General features: G+C 50.6%; 32 non-coding genes across 32 annotated transcripts; all 32 read left to right on the top strand.

Moving 5' to 3' along the window:
* Window positions 1-124: 124 nt before the first annotated feature.
* Window positions 125-240, top strand: LOC138639168 (U5 spliceosomal RNA). The gene has a single exon (XR_011312765.1). It is a non-coding gene; the product is annotated as a U5 spliceosomal RNA (small nuclear RNA).
* Window positions 241-550: 310 nt separating this feature from the next.
* On the top strand, window positions 551-666 carry LOC138639777 (U5 spliceosomal RNA). The gene has a single exon (XR_011313345.1). It is a non-coding gene; the product is annotated as a U5 spliceosomal RNA (small nuclear RNA).
* A 299-nt stretch (window positions 667-965) lies between these two features.
* On the top strand, window positions 966-1,081 carry LOC138639201 (U5 spliceosomal RNA). Its single transcript, XR_011312796.1, has one exon. It is a non-coding gene; the product is annotated as a U5 spliceosomal RNA (small nuclear RNA).
* Window positions 1,082-1,391: 310 nt separating this feature from the next.
* On the top strand, window positions 1,392-1,507 carry LOC138639693 (U5 spliceosomal RNA). The gene has a single exon (XR_011313264.1). It is a non-coding gene; the product is annotated as a U5 spliceosomal RNA (small nuclear RNA).
* Window positions 1,508-1,817: 310 nt separating this feature from the next.
* On the top strand, window positions 1,818-1,933 carry LOC138638985 (U5 spliceosomal RNA). Its single transcript, XR_011312589.1, has one exon. It is a non-coding gene; the product is annotated as a U5 spliceosomal RNA (small nuclear RNA).
* A 310-nt stretch (window positions 1,934-2,243) lies between these two features.
* LOC138639721 (U5 spliceosomal RNA) lies at window positions 2,244-2,359 on the top strand. Its single transcript, XR_011313291.1, has one exon. It is a non-coding gene; the product is annotated as a U5 spliceosomal RNA (small nuclear RNA).
* Window positions 2,360-2,670: 311 nt separating this feature from the next.
* LOC138639200 (U5 spliceosomal RNA) lies at window positions 2,671-2,786 on the top strand. Its single transcript, XR_011312795.1, has one exon. It is a non-coding gene; the product is annotated as a U5 spliceosomal RNA (small nuclear RNA).
* A 310-nt stretch (window positions 2,787-3,096) lies between these two features.
* On the top strand, window positions 3,097-3,212 carry LOC138639753 (U5 spliceosomal RNA). Its single transcript, XR_011313322.1, has one exon. It is a non-coding gene; the product is annotated as a U5 spliceosomal RNA (small nuclear RNA).
* Window positions 3,213-3,542: 330 nt separating this feature from the next.
* On the top strand, window positions 3,543-3,658 carry LOC138639503 (U5 spliceosomal RNA). The gene has a single exon (XR_011313084.1). It is a non-coding gene; the product is annotated as a U5 spliceosomal RNA (small nuclear RNA).
* Window positions 3,659-3,968: 310 nt separating this feature from the next.
* LOC138639167 (U5 spliceosomal RNA) lies at window positions 3,969-4,084 on the top strand. Its single transcript, XR_011312764.1, has one exon. It is a non-coding gene; the product is annotated as a U5 spliceosomal RNA (small nuclear RNA).
* A 310-nt stretch (window positions 4,085-4,394) lies between these two features.
* Window positions 4,395-4,510, top strand: LOC138639781 (U5 spliceosomal RNA). The gene has a single exon (XR_011313349.1). It is a non-coding gene; the product is annotated as a U5 spliceosomal RNA (small nuclear RNA).
* Window positions 4,511-4,820: 310 nt separating this feature from the next.
* LOC138639199 (U5 spliceosomal RNA) lies at window positions 4,821-4,936 on the top strand. Its single transcript, XR_011312794.1, has one exon. It is a non-coding gene; the product is annotated as a U5 spliceosomal RNA (small nuclear RNA).
* Window positions 4,937-5,246: 310 nt separating this feature from the next.
* Window positions 5,247-5,362, top strand: LOC138639147 (U5 spliceosomal RNA). Its single transcript, XR_011312745.1, has one exon. It is a non-coding gene; the product is annotated as a U5 spliceosomal RNA (small nuclear RNA).
* A 310-nt stretch (window positions 5,363-5,672) lies between these two features.
* On the top strand, window positions 5,673-5,788 carry LOC138639733 (U5 spliceosomal RNA). Its single transcript, XR_011313302.1, has one exon. It is a non-coding gene; the product is annotated as a U5 spliceosomal RNA (small nuclear RNA).
* Window positions 5,789-6,098: 310 nt separating this feature from the next.
* Window positions 6,099-6,214, top strand: LOC138639426 (U5 spliceosomal RNA). Its single transcript, XR_011313011.1, has one exon. It is a non-coding gene; the product is annotated as a U5 spliceosomal RNA (small nuclear RNA).
* Window positions 6,215-6,524: 310 nt separating this feature from the next.
* Window positions 6,525-6,640, top strand: LOC138639327 (U5 spliceosomal RNA). The gene has a single exon (XR_011312914.1). It is a non-coding gene; the product is annotated as a U5 spliceosomal RNA (small nuclear RNA).
* Window positions 6,641-6,950: 310 nt separating this feature from the next.
* LOC138639995 (U5 spliceosomal RNA) lies at window positions 6,951-7,066 on the top strand. The gene has a single exon (XR_011313517.1). It is a non-coding gene; the product is annotated as a U5 spliceosomal RNA (small nuclear RNA).
* Window positions 7,067-9,320: 2,254 nt separating this feature from the next.
* Window positions 9,321-9,436, top strand: LOC138639166 (U5 spliceosomal RNA). The gene has a single exon (XR_011312763.1). It is a non-coding gene; the product is annotated as a U5 spliceosomal RNA (small nuclear RNA).
* A 309-nt stretch (window positions 9,437-9,745) lies between these two features.
* On the top strand, window positions 9,746-9,861 carry LOC138639497 (U5 spliceosomal RNA). The gene has a single exon (XR_011313079.1). It is a non-coding gene; the product is annotated as a U5 spliceosomal RNA (small nuclear RNA).
* A 310-nt stretch (window positions 9,862-10,171) lies between these two features.
* Window positions 10,172-10,287, top strand: LOC138639438 (U5 spliceosomal RNA). The gene has a single exon (XR_011313023.1). It is a non-coding gene; the product is annotated as a U5 spliceosomal RNA (small nuclear RNA).
* Window positions 10,288-10,597: 310 nt separating this feature from the next.
* LOC138639198 (U5 spliceosomal RNA) lies at window positions 10,598-10,713 on the top strand. Its single transcript, XR_011312793.1, has one exon. It is a non-coding gene; the product is annotated as a U5 spliceosomal RNA (small nuclear RNA).
* Window positions 10,714-11,023: 310 nt separating this feature from the next.
* On the top strand, window positions 11,024-11,139 carry LOC138639682 (U5 spliceosomal RNA). The gene has a single exon (XR_011313253.1). It is a non-coding gene; the product is annotated as a U5 spliceosomal RNA (small nuclear RNA).
* Window positions 11,140-11,449: 310 nt separating this feature from the next.
* Window positions 11,450-11,565, top strand: LOC138639197 (U5 spliceosomal RNA). The gene has a single exon (XR_011312792.1). It is a non-coding gene; the product is annotated as a U5 spliceosomal RNA (small nuclear RNA).
* A 310-nt stretch (window positions 11,566-11,875) lies between these two features.
* LOC138639383 (U5 spliceosomal RNA) lies at window positions 11,876-11,991 on the top strand. Its single transcript, XR_011312969.1, has one exon. It is a non-coding gene; the product is annotated as a U5 spliceosomal RNA (small nuclear RNA).
* A 310-nt stretch (window positions 11,992-12,301) lies between these two features.
* On the top strand, window positions 12,302-12,417 carry LOC138639691 (U5 spliceosomal RNA). The gene has a single exon (XR_011313262.1). It is a non-coding gene; the product is annotated as a U5 spliceosomal RNA (small nuclear RNA).
* Window positions 12,418-12,731: 314 nt separating this feature from the next.
* On the top strand, window positions 12,732-12,847 carry LOC138639333 (U5 spliceosomal RNA). The gene has a single exon (XR_011312920.1). It is a non-coding gene; the product is annotated as a U5 spliceosomal RNA (small nuclear RNA).
* A 310-nt stretch (window positions 12,848-13,157) lies between these two features.
* LOC138639326 (U5 spliceosomal RNA) lies at window positions 13,158-13,273 on the top strand. The gene has a single exon (XR_011312913.1). It is a non-coding gene; the product is annotated as a U5 spliceosomal RNA (small nuclear RNA).
* Window positions 13,274-13,583: 310 nt separating this feature from the next.
* Window positions 13,584-13,699, top strand: LOC138639994 (U5 spliceosomal RNA). The gene has a single exon (XR_011313516.1). It is a non-coding gene; the product is annotated as a U5 spliceosomal RNA (small nuclear RNA).
* A 310-nt stretch (window positions 13,700-14,009) lies between these two features.
* Window positions 14,010-14,125, top strand: LOC138639441 (U5 spliceosomal RNA). Its single transcript, XR_011313026.1, has one exon. It is a non-coding gene; the product is annotated as a U5 spliceosomal RNA (small nuclear RNA).
* A 310-nt stretch (window positions 14,126-14,435) lies between these two features.
* Window positions 14,436-14,551, top strand: LOC138639263 (U5 spliceosomal RNA). The gene has a single exon (XR_011312854.1). It is a non-coding gene; the product is annotated as a U5 spliceosomal RNA (small nuclear RNA).
* A 310-nt stretch (window positions 14,552-14,861) lies between these two features.
* On the top strand, window positions 14,862-14,977 carry LOC138639325 (U5 spliceosomal RNA). Its single transcript, XR_011312912.1, has one exon. It is a non-coding gene; the product is annotated as a U5 spliceosomal RNA (small nuclear RNA).
* A 310-nt stretch (window positions 14,978-15,287) lies between these two features.
* On the top strand, window positions 15,288-15,403 carry LOC138639467 (U5 spliceosomal RNA). The gene has a single exon (XR_011313051.1). It is a non-coding gene; the product is annotated as a U5 spliceosomal RNA (small nuclear RNA).
* The last annotated feature ends 128 nt before the right edge of the window (window positions 15,404-15,531 follow it).

Below are 15,531 nucleotides of genomic sequence, written 5' to 3'. Positions count from 1 at the left end.
AAGATGGGCTGTTGCCGTTTTTGTTTTTCCATCACCAAACCACGAACCCACTTCTAGGTGCTGTCCCCGGGCCAAGTGAGGGCTGCTGCCATGGTGGTAGGTCAGGAGGAGGCCCTTGCCCAGTATATTCTGGCTTCTCTTCAGAACGTAAAAATCTTTCGCCTTTTACTAAAGATTTCCGTGGAGAGGAGCAAAACTGAGTTTTGTGGCAATTTTTGCATGCTCCAGCTTGCTGGGGCTTTCTTAATTGGGTTCAACAACAGAATAAAGGAATGGGTGGGTGGGGTTTCGGTGGGAGACTGAACCCTGGGGTTCCTGGGAAAAGGCCCTCATTTGCATATTGTAGCCATGGATGGCCTTCTTCCGGGCAACGGAACAGGTGATGCTCTGTCAGCAGCATAGAACTGAGAACGGAGCATCCTGTGGAAGATGGGCTGTTGCCGTTTTTGTTTTTCCATCACCAAACTACGAACCCACTTCTAGGTGCTCTCCCCGGGCCAAGTGAGGGCTGCTGCCATGGTGGTAGGTCAGGAGGAGGCCTTTGCACAGTATACTCTGGCTTCTCTTCAGAACGTAAAAATCATTCGCCTTTTACTAAAGTTTTCCATGGAGAGGAGCAAAACTGAGTTTTGTGGCAATTTTTGCATGCTCCAGCTTGCTGGGGCTTTCTTAATTGGGTTCAACAACAGAATAAAGGAATGGGTGGGTGGGAGACTGAACCCTGGGGTTCCTGGGAAAAGGCCCTCATTTGCATATTGTAGCCATAGATGGTCTTCTTCCGGGCAACGGAACAGGTGATGCTCTGTCAGCAGCATAGAACTGAGAACGGAGCATCCTATGGAAGATGGGCTGTTGCCGTTTTTGTTTTTCCATCACCAAACCATGAACCCACTTCTAGGTGCTGTCCCCGGGCAAAGTGAGGGCTGCTGCCATGGTGGTAGGTCAGGAGGAGGCCCTTGCCCAGTATACTCTGGCTTCTCTTCAGAACGTAAAAATCTTTCGCCTTTTACTAAAGATTTCTGTGGAGAGGAGCAAAACTGAGTTTTGTGGCAATTTTTGCATGCTCCAACTTGCTGGGGCTTCCTTAATTGGGTTCAACAACAGAATAAAGTAATGGGTGGGTGGGGTTTCGGTGGGAGACTGAACCCTGGGGTTGCTGGGAAGAGGCCCTCATTTGCATATTGTAGCCATGGATGGCCTTCTTCCGGGCAACGGAACAGGTGATGCTCTGTCAGCAGCATAGAACTGAGAATGGAGCAGCCTGTGGAAGATGGGCTGTTGCCGTTTTTGTTTTTCCATCACCAAACCACGAACCCACTTCTAGGTGGTCTCCCCGGGCCAAGTGAGGGCTGCTGCCATGGTGGTAGGTCAGGAGGAGGCCCTTGCCTAGTATATTCTAGCTTCTCTTCAGAACGTAAAATTCTTTCGCCTTTTACTAAAGATTTCCGTGGAGAGGAGCAAAACTGAGTTTTGTGGCAATTTTTGCATGCTCCAGCTTGCTGGGGCTTCCTTAATTGGGTTCAACAACAGAATAAAGGAATGGGTGGGTGGGGTTTCGGTGGGAGACTGAACCCTGGGGTTGCTGGGAAGAGGCCCTCATTTGCATATTGTAGCCATGGATGGCCTTCTTCCGGGCAACGGAACAGGTGATGCTCTGTTAGCAGCATAGAACTGAGAACGGAGCAGCCTGTGGAAGATGGGCTGTTGCCGTTTTTGTTTTTCCATCACCAAACCACGAACCCACTTCTAGGTGCTCTCCCCGGGCCAAGTGAGGGCTGCTGCCATGGTGGTAGGTCAGGAGGAGGCCCTTGCCCAGTATACTCTGGCTTCTCTTCAGAACGTAAAAATCTTTAGCCTTTTACTAAAGATTTCCGTGGAGAGGAGCAAAACTGAGTTTTGTGGCAATTTTTGCATGCTCCAGCTTGCTGGGGCTTTCTTAATTGGGTTCAACAACAGAATAAAGCAATGGGTGGGTGGGGTTTCGGTGGGAGACTGAACCCTGGGGTTCCTGGGAAAAGGCCCTCATTTGCATATTGTAGCCATGGATGGCCTTCTTCCGGGCAACGGAACAGGTGATGCTCTGTCAGCAGCATAGAACTGAGAACGGAGCATCCTGTGGAAGATGGGCTGTTGCCGTTTTTGTTTTTCCATCACCAAACCACGAACCCACTTCTAGGTGCTCTCCCCGGGCCAAGTGAGGGCTGCTGCCATGGTGGTAGGTCAGGAGGAGGCCCTTGCCCAGTATACTCTAGCTTCTCTTCAGAACGTAAAAATCTTTCTCCTTTTACGAAAGATTTCCGTGGAGAGGAGCAAAACTGAGTTTTGTGGCAATTTTTGCATGCTCCAGTTTGCTGGGGCTTCCTTAATTGGGTTCAACAATAGAATAAAGTAATGGGTGTTTGGGGTTTCGGTGGGAGACTGAACCCTGGGGTTTGCGGGGAAGAGGCCCTCATTTGCATATTGTAGCCATGGATGGCCTTCTTCCGGGCAACGGAACAGGTGATGCTCTGTCAGCAGCATAGAACTGAGAACGGAGCAGCCTGTGGAAGATGGGCTGTTGCCGTTTTTGTTTTTCCATCACCAAACCACGAACCCACTTCTAGGTGCTGTCCCCGGGCCAAGTGAGGGCTGCTGCCATTGTGGTAGGTCAGGAGGAGGCCCTTGCCCAGTATACTCTGGCTTCTCTTCAGAACGTAAAAATCTTTCGCCTTTTACTAAAGATTTCTGTGGAGAGGAGCAAAACTGAGTTTTGTGGCAATTTTTGCATGCTCCAACTTGCTGGGGCTTCCTTAATTGGGTTCAACAACAGAATAAAGTAATGGGTGGGTGGGGTTTCGGTGGGAGACTGAACCCTGGGGTTGCTGGGAAGAGGCCCTCATTTGCATATTGTAGCCATGGATGGCCTTCTTCCGGGCAACGGAACAGGTGATGCTCTGTCAGCAGCATAGAACTGAGAATGGAGCAGCCTGTGGAAGATGGGCTGTTGCCGTTTTTGTTTTTCCATCACCAAACCACGAACCCACTTCTAGGTGCTCTCCCCGGGCCAAGTGAGGGCTGCTGCCATGGTGGTAGGTCAGGAGGAGGCCCTTGCCTAGTATATTCTAGCTTCTCTTCAGAACGTAAAATTCTTTCGCCTTTTACTAAAGATTTCCGTGGAGAGGAGCAAAACTGAGTTTTGTGGCAATTTTCGCATGCTCCAGCTTGCTGGGGCTTCCTTAATTGGGTTCAACAACAGAATAAAGGAATGGATGGATGGGTGGGTGGGTGGGTGGGTGGGGTTTCGGTGGGAGACTGAACCCTGGGGTTGCTGGGAAGAGGCCCTCATTTGCATATTGTAGCCATGGATGGCCTTCTTCCGGGCAACGGAACAGGTGATGCTCTGTCAGCAGCATAGAACTGAGAACGGAGCAGCCTGTGGAAGATGGGCTGTTGCCGTTTTTGTTTTTCCATCACCAAACCACGAACCCACTTCTAGGTGCTCTCCCCGGGCCAAGTGAGGGCTGCTGCCATGGTGGTAGGTCAGGAGGAGGCCCTTGCCCAGTATACTCTGGCTTCTCTTCAGAATGTAAAAATCTTTCGCCTTTTACTAAAGATTTCTGTGGAGAGGAGCAAAACTGAGTTTTGTGGCAATTTTTGCATGCTCCAGCTTGCTGGGGCTTCCTTAATTGGGTTCAACAATAGAATAAAGTAATGGGTGTTTGGGGTTTTGGTGGGAGAGTGAACCCTGGGGTTGCGGGGAAGAGGCCCTCATTTGCATACTGTAGCCATGGATGGCCTTCTTCCGTGCAACGGAACAGGTGATGCTCTGTCAGCAGCAGCGAACTGAGAACGGAGCAGCCTGTGGAAGATGGGCTGTTGCCGTTTTTGTTTTTCCATCACCAAACCACGAACCCACTTCTAGGTGCTGTCCCCGGGCCAAGTGAGGGCTGCTGCCATGGTGGTAGGTCAGGAGGAGGCCCTTGCCCAGTATATTCTGGCTTCTCTTCAGAACGTAAAAATCTTTCGCCTTTTACTAAAGATTTCCGTGGAGAGGAGCAAAACTGAGTTTTGTGGCAATTTTTGCATGCTCCAGCTTGCTGGGGCTTTCTTAATTGGGTTCAACAACAGAATAAAGGAATGGGTGGGTGGGGTTTCTGTGGGAGACTGAACCCTGGGGTTCCTGGGAAAAGGCCCTCATTTGCATATTGTAGCCATGGATGGCCTTCTTCCGGGCAACGGAACAGGTGATGCTCTGTTAGCAGCATAGAACTGAGAACGGAGCATCCTGTGGAAGATGGGCTGTTGCCGTTTTTGTTTTTCCATCACCAAACCACGAACCCACTTCTAGGTGCTCTCCCCGGGCCAAGTGAGGGCTGCTGCCATGGTGGTAGGTCAGGAGGAGGCCTTTGCACAGTATACTCTGGCTTCTCTTCAGAACGTAAAAATCATTCGCCTTTTATTAAAGTTTTCCATGGAGAGGAGCAAAACTGAGTTTTGTGGCAATTTTTGCATGCTCCAGCTTGCTGGGGCTTTCTTAATTGGGTTCAACAACAGAATAAAGGAATGGGTGGGTGGGGTTTCGGTGGGAGACTGAACCCTGGGGTTCCTGGGAAAAGGCCCTCATTTGCATATTGTAGCCATAGATGGTCTTCTTCCGGGCAACGGAACAGGTGATGCTCTGTCAGCAGCATAGAACTGAGAACGGAGCATCCTATGGAAGATGGGCTGTTGCCGTTTTTGTTTTTCCATCACCAAACCATGAACCCACTTCTAGGTGCTGTCCCCGGGCAAAGTGAGGGCTGCTGCCATGGTGGTAGGTCAGGAGGAGGCCCTTGCCCAGTATACTCTGGCTTCTCTTCAGAACGTAAAAATCTTTCGCCTTTTACTAAAGATTTCTGTGGAGAGGAGCAAAACTGAGTTTTGTGGCAATTTTTGCATGCTCCAACTTGCTGGGGCTTCCTTAATTGGGTTCAACAACAGAATAAAGTAATGGGTGGGTGGGGTTTCGGTGGGAGACTGAACCCTGGGGTTGCTGGGAAGAGGCCCTCATTTGCATATTGTAGCCATGGATGGCCTTCTTCCGGGCAACGGAACAGGTGATGCTCTGTCAGCAGCATAGAACTGAGAACGGAGCAGCCTGTGGAAGATGGGCTGTTGCCGTTTTTGTTTTTCCATCACCAAACCACGAACCCACTTCTAGGTGCTCTCCCCGGGCCAAGTGAGGGCTGCTGCCATGGTGGTAGGTCAGGATGAGGCCTTTGCCCAGTATACTCTGGCTTCTCTTCAGAACGTAAAAATCTTTCGCCTTTTACTAAAGATTTCCGTGGAGAGGAGCAAAACTGAGTTTTGTGGCAATTTTTGCATGCTCCAACTTGCTGGGGCTTCCTTAATTGGGTTCAACAACAGAATAAAGTAATGGGTGGGTGGGGTTTCGGTGGGAGACTGAACCCTGGGGTTGCTGGAAAGAGGCCCTCATTTGCATATTTTAGCCATGGATGGCCTTCTTCCGGGCAACGGAACAGGTGATGTTCTGTCAGCAGCATAGAACTGAGAACGGAGCAGCCTGTGGAAGATGGGCTGTTGCCGTTTTTGTTTTTCCATCACCAAACCACGAACCCACTTCTAGGTGCTCTCCCCGGGCCAAGTGAGGGCTGCTGCCATGGTGGTAGGTCAGGAGGAGGCCCTTGCCCAGCATACTCTGGCTTCTCTTCAGAACGTAAAAATCTTTCGACTGTTACTAAAGATTTCCGTGGAGAGGAGCAAAACTGAGTTTTGTGGCAATTTTTGCATGCTCCAGCTTGCTGGGGCTTTCTTAATTTGGTTCAACAACAGAATAAAGGAATGGGTGGGTGGGGTTTCGGTGGGAGACTGAACCCTGGGGTTCCTGGGAAAAGGCCCTCATTTGCATATTGTAGCTATGGATGGCCTTCTTCCGGGCAACGGAACAGGTGATGCTCTGTCAGCACCATAGAACTGAGAACGGAGCATCCTGTGGAAGATGGGCTGTTGCCGTTTTTGTTTTTCCATCACCAAACCACGAACCCACTTCTAGGTGCTCTCCCCGGGCCAAGTGAGGGCTGCTGCCATGGTGGTAGGTCAGGAGGAGGCCCTTGCCCAGTATACTCTGGCTTCTCTTCAGAACGTAAAAATCTTTCGCCTTTAACTAAAGATTTCCGTGGAGAGGAGCAAAACTGAGTTTTGTGGCAATTTTTGCATGCTCCAGCTTGCTGGGGCTTCGTTAATTGGGTTCAACAACAGAATAAAGTAATGGGTGGGTGGGGTTTCGGTGGGAGACTGAACCCTGGGGTTGCGGGGAAGAGGCCCTCATTTGCATATTGTAGCCATGGATGGCCTTCTTCCGGGCAACGGAACAGGTGATGCTCTGTCAGCAGCATAGAACTGAGAACGGAGCAGCCTGTGGAAGATGGGCTGTTGCCGTTTTTGTTTTTCCATCACCAAACCATGAACCCACTTCTAGGTGCTCTCCCCGGGCCAAGTGAGGGCTGCTGCCATGGTGGTAGGTCAGGAGGAGGCCTTTGCACAGTATACTCTGGCTTCTCTTCAGAACGTAAAAATCTTTCGCCTTTTACTAAAGATTTCCATGGAGAGGAGCAAAACTGAGTTTTGTGGCAATTTTTGCATGCTCCAGCTTGCTGGGGCTTTCTTAATTGGGTTCAACAACAGAATAAAGGAATGGGTGGGTGGGGTTTCGGTGGGAGACTGAACCCTGGGGTTCCTGGGAAAAGGCCCTCATTTGCATATTGTAGCCATAGATGGCCTTCTTCCGGGCAACGGAACAGGTGATGCTCTGTCAGCAGCATAGAACTGAGAACGGAGCATCCTATGGAAGATGGGCTGTTGCCGTTTTTGTTTTTCCATCACCAAACCACGAACCCACTTCTAGGTGCTCTCCCCGGGCCAAGTGAGGGCTGCTGCCATGGTGGTAGGTCAGGAGGAGGCCCTTGCCCAGTATACTCTGGCTTCTCTTCAGAACGTAAAAATCTTTCGCCTTTTACTAAAGATTTCCGTGGAGAGGAGCAAAACTGAGTTTTGTGGCAATTTTTGCATGCTCCAGCTTGCTGGGGCTTCCTTAATTGGGTTCAACAATAGAATAAAGTAATGGGTGTTTGGGGTTTTGGTGGGAGACTGAACCCTGGGGTTGCGGGGAAGAGGCCCTCATTTGCATATTGTAGCCATGGATGGCCTTCTTCCGGGCAACGGAACAGGTGATGCTCTGTCAGCAGCATAGAACTGAGAACGAAGCAGCCCGTGGAAGATGGGCTGTTGCCGTTTTTGTTTTTCCATCACCAAACCACGAACCCACTTCTAGTTGCTCTCCCCGGGCCAAGTGAGGGCTGCTGCTATGGTGGTAGGTCAGGAGGAGGCCCTTGCTCTCAGAGGCGTAGCTAGAGCTTTTGCCGCCCGGGGCTGTTCCCGAGTTTGGCGCCCCCCCCCCCCCCCCCCCTGGCTCAATACCAATACACACAAAGGTTACCAAAAATGGTTTTCCTGTTTTGTAGAACTTAAACTGGGCCTAATGGTGTCACCCCCACATGCCAAACCTGTGACTTAATACCACCACACCATGACCAGACCACATAGTGACCGAATAATACTACATACAAGGGACAAATACCACAACACCATTTCCAGACCACATATTACCACCACATAGTGACTGAATACTACAATACTGATCAGTAATAAAAAAAAACACAATACTATCACCATAAGTGCCAGTATTCACAGGAGATCTGTACTTAGTATGCAGTGTCTGTGTAGAGGTAATACAGAGATCACTGGTGACATTATACACAGGACCTCTATATAGTATACAGTGTATAGTGTCAGTGTTTAGGTAACACTGACTCACCAGTGACGTCTCTAGGTGAAGTCCTTCATCTTTCATCCAGCACAGACCGCCATCATTCCTTCCAGCCAGGACTCGTCTCTGCAGGAAATAACACAGTTATCTCGAGCTCCGCTTGCAGAACACATTACTTAATTTTTCACAACTTCTACATTACACCACATGAAGACAAAAAGGCGATATAGTGTCACTCTGCACAATAACAGTACCGCTCCCCCATTTAAAACAGTATACTCAAAAAATAAAATAAATACATCACTGCAGTAATAATATCCCTTAATTAGCCCCTATGGTAACACTATTCCCCACCCTGGCCCCGTTTATCTCATTCCTGGCTCCAGCCATATGTTCTCGTATCCTGCACTCATGACTATCCATTCTACCCCATATGATCTCCCCATCCTGCCCCACCAGCCTCCATCGTATCCGTCCTGCCCCATGATCCAATCCTGCCCCATGTCTCCAATCATGCCCCAAGTCCTGCCCCCAGTGTGTCCAGCAATCTGCCCCAGTGTCCAGCATTGCCCCAGTGTGTCCAGCAGTCTGCCCCAGTGTGTCCAGCATATTACCCCCAGTGTGTCCAGCATATTACCCCCAGTGTGTCCAGCATATTACCCCCAGTGTGTCCAGCAATCTGCCCCAGTGTGTCCAGCATTCTGCCCCATGGTCTTCAGTATTGCCCCAGTGTGTCCAGCATTCTGCCCCATGGTCTCCAGTATTGCCCCAGTGTGTCCAGCAATCTGCCCCATGGTCTCCAGTACTGCCCCAGTGTGTCCAGCAATCTGCCCCATGGTCTCCAGTATTGCCCCGGTGTGTCCAGCATTCTGCCCCATGGTCTCCAGTATTGCCCCAGTGTGTCCAGCAATCTGCCCCATGGTCTCCTGTATTGCCCCAGTGTGTCCAGCATTCTGCCCCATGGTCTCCAGTATTGCCCCATTGTGTCCAGCATTCTGCCCCATGGTCTTCAGTATTGCCCCAGTGTGTCCAGCATTCTGCCCCATGGTCTCCAGTATTGCCCCGATGTGTCCAGCAATCTGCCCAATGGTCTCCAGCATTGCCCCCAGAGTCAGACATAAAGAAAAAAAAAAAAAAGTAAAATCCTCACCTCTCCCGCTCCTAGCGCAGGTCCGGTGCAGCCAGTCAGCGTCTCTCCGGCTCTGCGACGCTCAGGACAGAGAGGCGCGCACAGTAGTGACGTCATCGCGCCCTCTGCTCTGAGACGTCGCAGAGTCAGAGGACGCTGTAGCTGCCGGCGCCGCAGGAACCAGGAGAGGTGAGTATAGAGCGGGGGGCGGGGGCCCGGGGTGGGGGGAGCCTGGTCGTGGAGGCGGACGGCGCCGCCCGAAGATTTAAAGGGGCGTCTTTTTTTTTTTTTTTTCTTTCTCCTGCAGCGCCGGCCGCCCCCCGCATTGTGCCGCCCGGGGCGGACCGCCCCCCCCGCACCCCTTTCCTACGCCACTGCTTGCTCTGTATATTCTGGCTTCTCTTCAGAACGTAAAAATCTTTCGCCTTTTACTAAAGATTTCCGTGGAGAGGAGCAAAACTGAGTTTTGTGGCAATTTTTGCATGCTCCAGCTTGCTGGGGCTTCCTTAATTGGTTCAACAACAGAATAAAGGAATGGGTGGGTGGGGTTTCGGTGGGAGACTGAACCCTGGGGTTCCTGGGAAAAGGCCCTCATTTGCATATTGTAGCCATAGATGGCCTTCTTCCGGGCAACGGAACAGGTGATGCTCTGTCAGCAGCATAGAACTGAGAACGGAGCATCCTATGGAAGATGGGCTGTTGCCGTTTTTGTTTTTCCATCACCAAACCACGAACCCACTTCTAGGTGCTCTCCCCAGGCCAAGTGAGGGCTGCTGCCATGGTGGTAGGTCAGGAGGAGGCCCTTGCCCATTATACTCTGGCTTATCTTCAGAACGTAAAAATCTTTCGCCTTTTACTAAAGATTTCCGTGGAGAGGAGCAAAACTGAGTTTTGTGGCAATTTTTGCATGCTCCAGCTTGCTGGGGCTTCCTTAATTGGGTTCAACAATAGAATAAAGTAATGGGTGTTTGGGGTTTTGGTGGGAGACTGAATCCTGGGGTTGCGGGGAAGAGGCCCTCATTTGCATATTGTAGCCATGGATGGCCTTCTTCCGGGCAACGGAACTGGTGATGCTCTGTCAGCTGCATAGAACTGAGAACGAAGCAGCCTGTGAAAGATGGGCTGTTGCCGTTTTTGTTTTTCCATCACCAAACCACGAACCCACTTCTAGGTGCTCTCCCCGGGCCAAGTGAGGGCTGCTGCCATGGTGGTAGGTCAGGAGGAGGCCCTTGCCCAGTATACTCTGGCTTCTCTTCAGAACGTAAAAATCTTTCGCCTTTTACTAAAGATTTCCGTTAAGAGGAGCAAAACTGAGTTTTGTGGCAATTTTTGCATGCTCCAGCTTGCTGGGGCTTCCTTAATTGGGTTCAACAATAGAATAAAGTAATGGGTGTTTGGGGTTTCGGTGGGAGACTGAACCCTGGGGTTGCGGGGAAGAGGCCCTCATTTGCATATTGTAGCCATGGATGGCCTTCTTCCGGGCAACGGAACAGGTGATGCTCTGTCAGCAGCATAGAACTGAGAACGGAGCAGCCTGTGGAAGATGGGCTGTTGCCGTTTTTGTTTTTCCATCACCAAACCACGAACCCACTTCTAGGTGCTGTCCCCGGGCCAAGTGAGGGCTGCTGCCATTGTGGTAGGTCAGGAGGAGGCCCTTGCCCAGTATACTCTGGCTTCTCTTCAGAACGTAAAAATCTTTCGCCTTTTACTAAAGATTTCTGTGGAGAGGAGCAAAACTGAGTTTTGTGGCAATTTTTGCATGCTCCAACTTGCTGGGGCTTCCTTAATTGGGTTCAACAACAGAATAAAGTAATGGGTGGGTGGGGTTTCGGTGGGAGACTGAACCCTGGGGTTGCTGGGAAGAGGCCCTCATTTGCATATTGTAGCCATGGATGGCCTTCTTCCGGGCAACGGAACAGGTGATGCTCTGTCAGCAGCATAGAACTGAGAATGGAGCAGCCTGTGGAAGATGGGCTGTTGCCGTTTTTGTTTTTCCATCACCAAACCACGAACCCACTTCTAGGTGCTCTCCCCGGGCCAAGTGAGGGCTGCTGCCATGGTGGTAGGTCAGGAGGAGGCCCTTGCCTAGTATATTCTAGCTTCTCTTCAGAACGTAAAATTCTTTCGCCTTTTACTAAAGATTTCCGTGGAGAGGAGCAAAACTGAGTTTTGAGGCAATTTTTGCATGCTCCAGCTTGCTGGGGCTTCCTTAATTGGGTTCAACAACAGAATAAAGGAATGGGTGGGTGGGGTTTCGGTGGGAGACTGAACCCTGGGGTTGCTGGGAAGAGGCCCTCATTTGCATATTGTAGCCATGGATGGCCTTCTTCCGGGCAACGGAACAGGTGATGCTCTGTCAGCAGCATAGAACTGAGAACGGAGCAGCCTGTGGAAGATGGGCTGTTGCCGTTTTTGTTTTTCCATCACCAAACCACGAACCCACTTCTAGGTGCTGTCCCCGGGCCAAGTGAGGGCTGCTGCCATTGTGGTAGGTCAGGAGGAGGCCCTTGCCCAGTATACTCTGGCTTCTCTTCAGAACGTAAAAATCTTTCGCCTTTTACTAAAGATTTCTGTGGAGAGGAGCAAAACTGAGTTTTGTGGCAATTTTTGCATGCTCCAACTTGCTGGGGCTACCTTAATTGGGTTCAACAACAGAATAAAGTAATGGGTGGGTGGGGTTTCGGTGGGAGACTGAACCCTGGGGTTGCTGGGAAGAGGCCCTCATTTGCATATTGTAGCCATGGATGGCCTTCTTCCGGGCAATGGAACAGGTGATGCTCTGTTAGCAGCATAGAACTGAGAACGGAGCAGCCTGTGGAAGATGGGCTGTTGCCGTTTTTGTTTTTCCATCACCAAACCACGAACCCACTTCTAGGTGCTCTCCCCGGGCCAAGTGAGGGCTGCTGCCATGGTGGTAGGTCAGGAGGAGGCCCTTGCCCAGTATACTCTGGCTTCTCTTCAGAATGTAAAAATCTTTAGCCTTTTACTAAAGATTTCCGTGGAGAGGAGCAAAACTGAGTTTTGTGGCAATTTTTGCATGCTCCAGCTTGCTGGGGCTTTCTTAATTGGGTTCAACAACAGAATAAAGGAATGGGTGGGTGGGGTTTCGGTGGGAGACTGAACCCTGGGGTTCCTGGGAAAAGGCCCTCATTTGCATATTGTAGCCATGGATGGCCTTCTTCCGGGCAACGGAACAGGTGATGCTCTGTCAGCAGCATAGAACTGAGAACGGAGCATCCTGTGGAAGATGGGCTGTTGCCGTTTTTGTTTTTCCATCACCAAACCACGAACCCACTTCTAGGTGCTCTCCCCGGGCCAAGTGAGGGCTGCTGCCATGGTGGTAGGTCAGGAGGAGGCCCTTGCCTAGTATATTCTAGCTTCTCTTCAGAACGTAAAATTCTTTCGCCTTTTACTAAAGATTTCCGTGGAGAGGAGCAAAACTGAGTTTTGTGGCAATTTTTGCATGCTCCAGCTTGCTGGGGCTTTCTTAATTGGGTTCAACAACAGAATAAAGGAATGGATGGGTGGGTGGGGTTTCGGTGGGAGACTGAACCCTGGGGTTGCTGGGAAGAGGCCCTCATTTGCATATTGTAGCCATGGATGGCCTTCTTCCGGGCAACGGAACAGGTGATGCTCTGTCAGCAGCATAGAACTGAGAACGGAGCAGCCTGTGGAAGATGGGCTGTTGCCGTTTTTGTTTTTCCATCACCAAACCACGAACCCACTTCTAGGTGCTCTCCCCGGGCCAAGTGAGGGCTGCTGCCATGGTGGTAGGTCAGGAGGAGGCCCTTGCCCAGTATACTCTGGCTTCTCTTCAGAATGTAAAAATTTTTCGCCTTTTACTAAAGATTTCCGTGGAGAGGAGCAAAACTGAGTTTTGTGGCAATTTTTGCATGCTCCAGCTTGCTGGGGCTTTCTTAATTGGGTTCAACAACAGAATAAAGGAATGGGTGGGTGGGGTTTCGGTGGGAGACTGAACCCTGGGGTTCCTGGGAAAAGGCCCTCATTTGCATATTGTAGCCATGGATGGCCTTCTTCCGGGCAACGGAACAGGTGATGCTCTGTCAGCAGCATAGAACTGAGAACGGAGCATCCTGTGGAAGATGGGCTGTTGCCGTTTTTGTTTTTCCATCACCAAACCACGAACCCACTTCTAGGTGCTCTCCCCGGGCCAAGTGAGGGCTGCTGCCATGGTGGTAGGTCAGGAGGAGGCCTTTGCACAGTATACTCTGGCTTCTCTTCAGAACGTAAAAATCTTTCGCCTTTTACTAAAGATTTCCATGGAGAGGAGCAAAACTGAGTTTTGTGGCAATTTTTGCATGCTCCAGCTTGCTGGGGCTTTCTTAATTGGGTTCAACAACAGAATAAAGGAATGGGTGGGTGGGGTTTCGGTGGGAGACTGAACCCTGGGGTTCCTGGGAAAAGGCCCTCATTTGCATATTGTAGCCATAGATGGCCTTCTTCCGGGCAACGGAACAGGTGATGCTCTGTCAGCAGCATAGAACTGAGAACGGAGCATCCTATGGAAGATGGGCTGTTGCCGTTTTTGTTTTTCCATCACCAAACCACGAACCCACTTCTAGGTGCTCTCCCCGGGCCAAGTGAGGGCTGCTGCCATGGTGGTAGGTCAGGAGGAGGCCCTTGCCCAGTATACTCTGGCTTCTCTTCAGAACGTAAAAATCTTTCGCCTTTTACTAAAGATTTCCGTGGAGAGGAGCAAAACTGAGTTTTGTGGCAATTTTTGCATGCTCCAGCTTGCTGGGGCTTCCTTAATTGGGTTCAACAATAGAATAAAGTAATGGGTGTTTGGGGTTTTGGTGGGAGACTGAACCCTGGGGTTGCGGGGAAGAGGCCCTCATTTGCATATTGTAGCCATGGATGGCCTTCTTCCGGGCAACGGAACAGGTGATGCTCTGTCAGCAGCATAGAACTGAGAACGGAGCAGCCTGTGGAAGATGGGCTGTTGCCGTTTTTGTTTTTCCATCACCAAACCACGAACCCACTTCTAGGTGCTCTCCCCGGGCCAAGTGAGGGCTGCTGCCATGGTGGTAGGTCAGGAGGAGGCCTTTGCACAGTATACTCTGGCTTCTCTTCAGAACGTAAAAATCTTTCGCCTTTTACTAAAGATTTCCGTGCAGAGGAGCAAAACTGAGTTTTGTGGCAATTTTTGCATACTCTATCTTGCTGGGGCTTCCTTAATTGGGTTCAACAACAGAATAAAGGAATGGGTAGGTGGGGTTTCGGTGGGAGACTGAACCCTGGGGTTGCTGGGAAGAGGCCCTCATTTGCATATTTTAGCCATGGATGGCCTTCTTCTGGGCAACGGAACAGGTGATGTTCTGTCAGCAGCATAGAACTGAGAACAGAGCAGCCTGTGGAAGATGGGCTGTTGCCGTTTTTGTTTTTCCATCACCAAACCACGAACCCACTTCTAGGTGCTCTCCCCGGGCCAAGTGAGGGCTGCTGCCATGGTGGTAGGTCAGGAGGAGGCCCTTGCCCAGTATACTCTGGATTCTCTTCAGAACGTAAAAATCTTTCGCCTTTTACTAAAGATTTCCGTGGAGAGGAGCAAAACTGAGTTTTGTGGCAATTTTTGCATGCTCCAGCTTGCTGGGGCTTCCCTAATTGGGTTCAACAACAGAATAAAGTAATGGGTGGGTGGGGTTTCGGTGGGAGACTGAACCCTGGGGTTGCTGGGAAGAGGCCCTCATTTGCATATTGTAGCCATGGATGGCCTTCTTCCGGGCAACGGAACAGGTGATGCTCTGTCAGCAGCATAGAACTGAGAACGGAGCATCCTGTGGAAGATGGGCTGTTGCCGTTTTTGTTTTTCCATCACCAAACCACGAACCCACTTCTAGGTGCTCTCCCCGGGCCAAGTGAGGGCTGCTGCCATGGTGGTAGGTCAGGAGGAGGCCTTTGCACAGTATACTCTGGCTTCTCTTCAGAACGTAAAAATCTTTCGCCTTTTACTAAAGATTTCCATGGAGAGGAGCAAAACTGAGTTTTGTGGCAATTTTTGCATGCTCCAGCTTGCTGGGGCTTTCTTAATTGGGTTCAACAACAGAATAAAGGAATGGGTGGGTGGGGTTTCGGTGGGAGACTGAACCCTGGGGTTCCTGGGAAAAGGTTCTCATTTGCATATTGTAGCCATGGATGGCCTTCTTCCGGGCAACGGAACAGGTGATGCTCTGTCAGCAGCATAGAACTGAGAACGGAGCATCCTGTGGAAGATGGGCTGTTGCCGTTTTTGTTTTTCCATCACCAAACCACGAACCCACTTCTAGGTGCTCTCCCCGGGCCAAGTGAGGGCTGCTGCCATGGTGGTAGGTCAGGAGGAGGCCCTTGCCCAGTATACTCTAGCTTCTCTTCAGAACGTAAAAATCTTTCGCCTTTTACTAAAGATTTCCGTGGAGAGGAACAAAACTGAGTTTTGTGGCAATTTTTGCATGCTCCAGCTTGCTGGGGCTTCCTTAATTGGGTTCAACAACAGAATAAAGTAATGGGTGGGTGGGGTTTCGGTGGGAGACTGAACCCTGGGGTTGCTGGGAAGAGGCCCTCATTTGCATATTGTAGCCATGGATGGCCTTCTTCTGGG

This window comes from Ranitomeya imitator, chromosome 5, assembly GCF_032444005.1.
Source record: "Ranitomeya imitator isolate aRanImi1 chromosome 5, aRanImi1.pri, whole genome shotgun sequence".
Taxonomy (NCBI): domain Eukaryota; kingdom Metazoa; phylum Chordata; class Amphibia; order Anura; family Dendrobatidae; genus Ranitomeya; species Ranitomeya imitator.
Note: the sequence above shows the minus strand (reverse complement) of the source record. Positions and strands in the feature narration are given on the sequence as shown.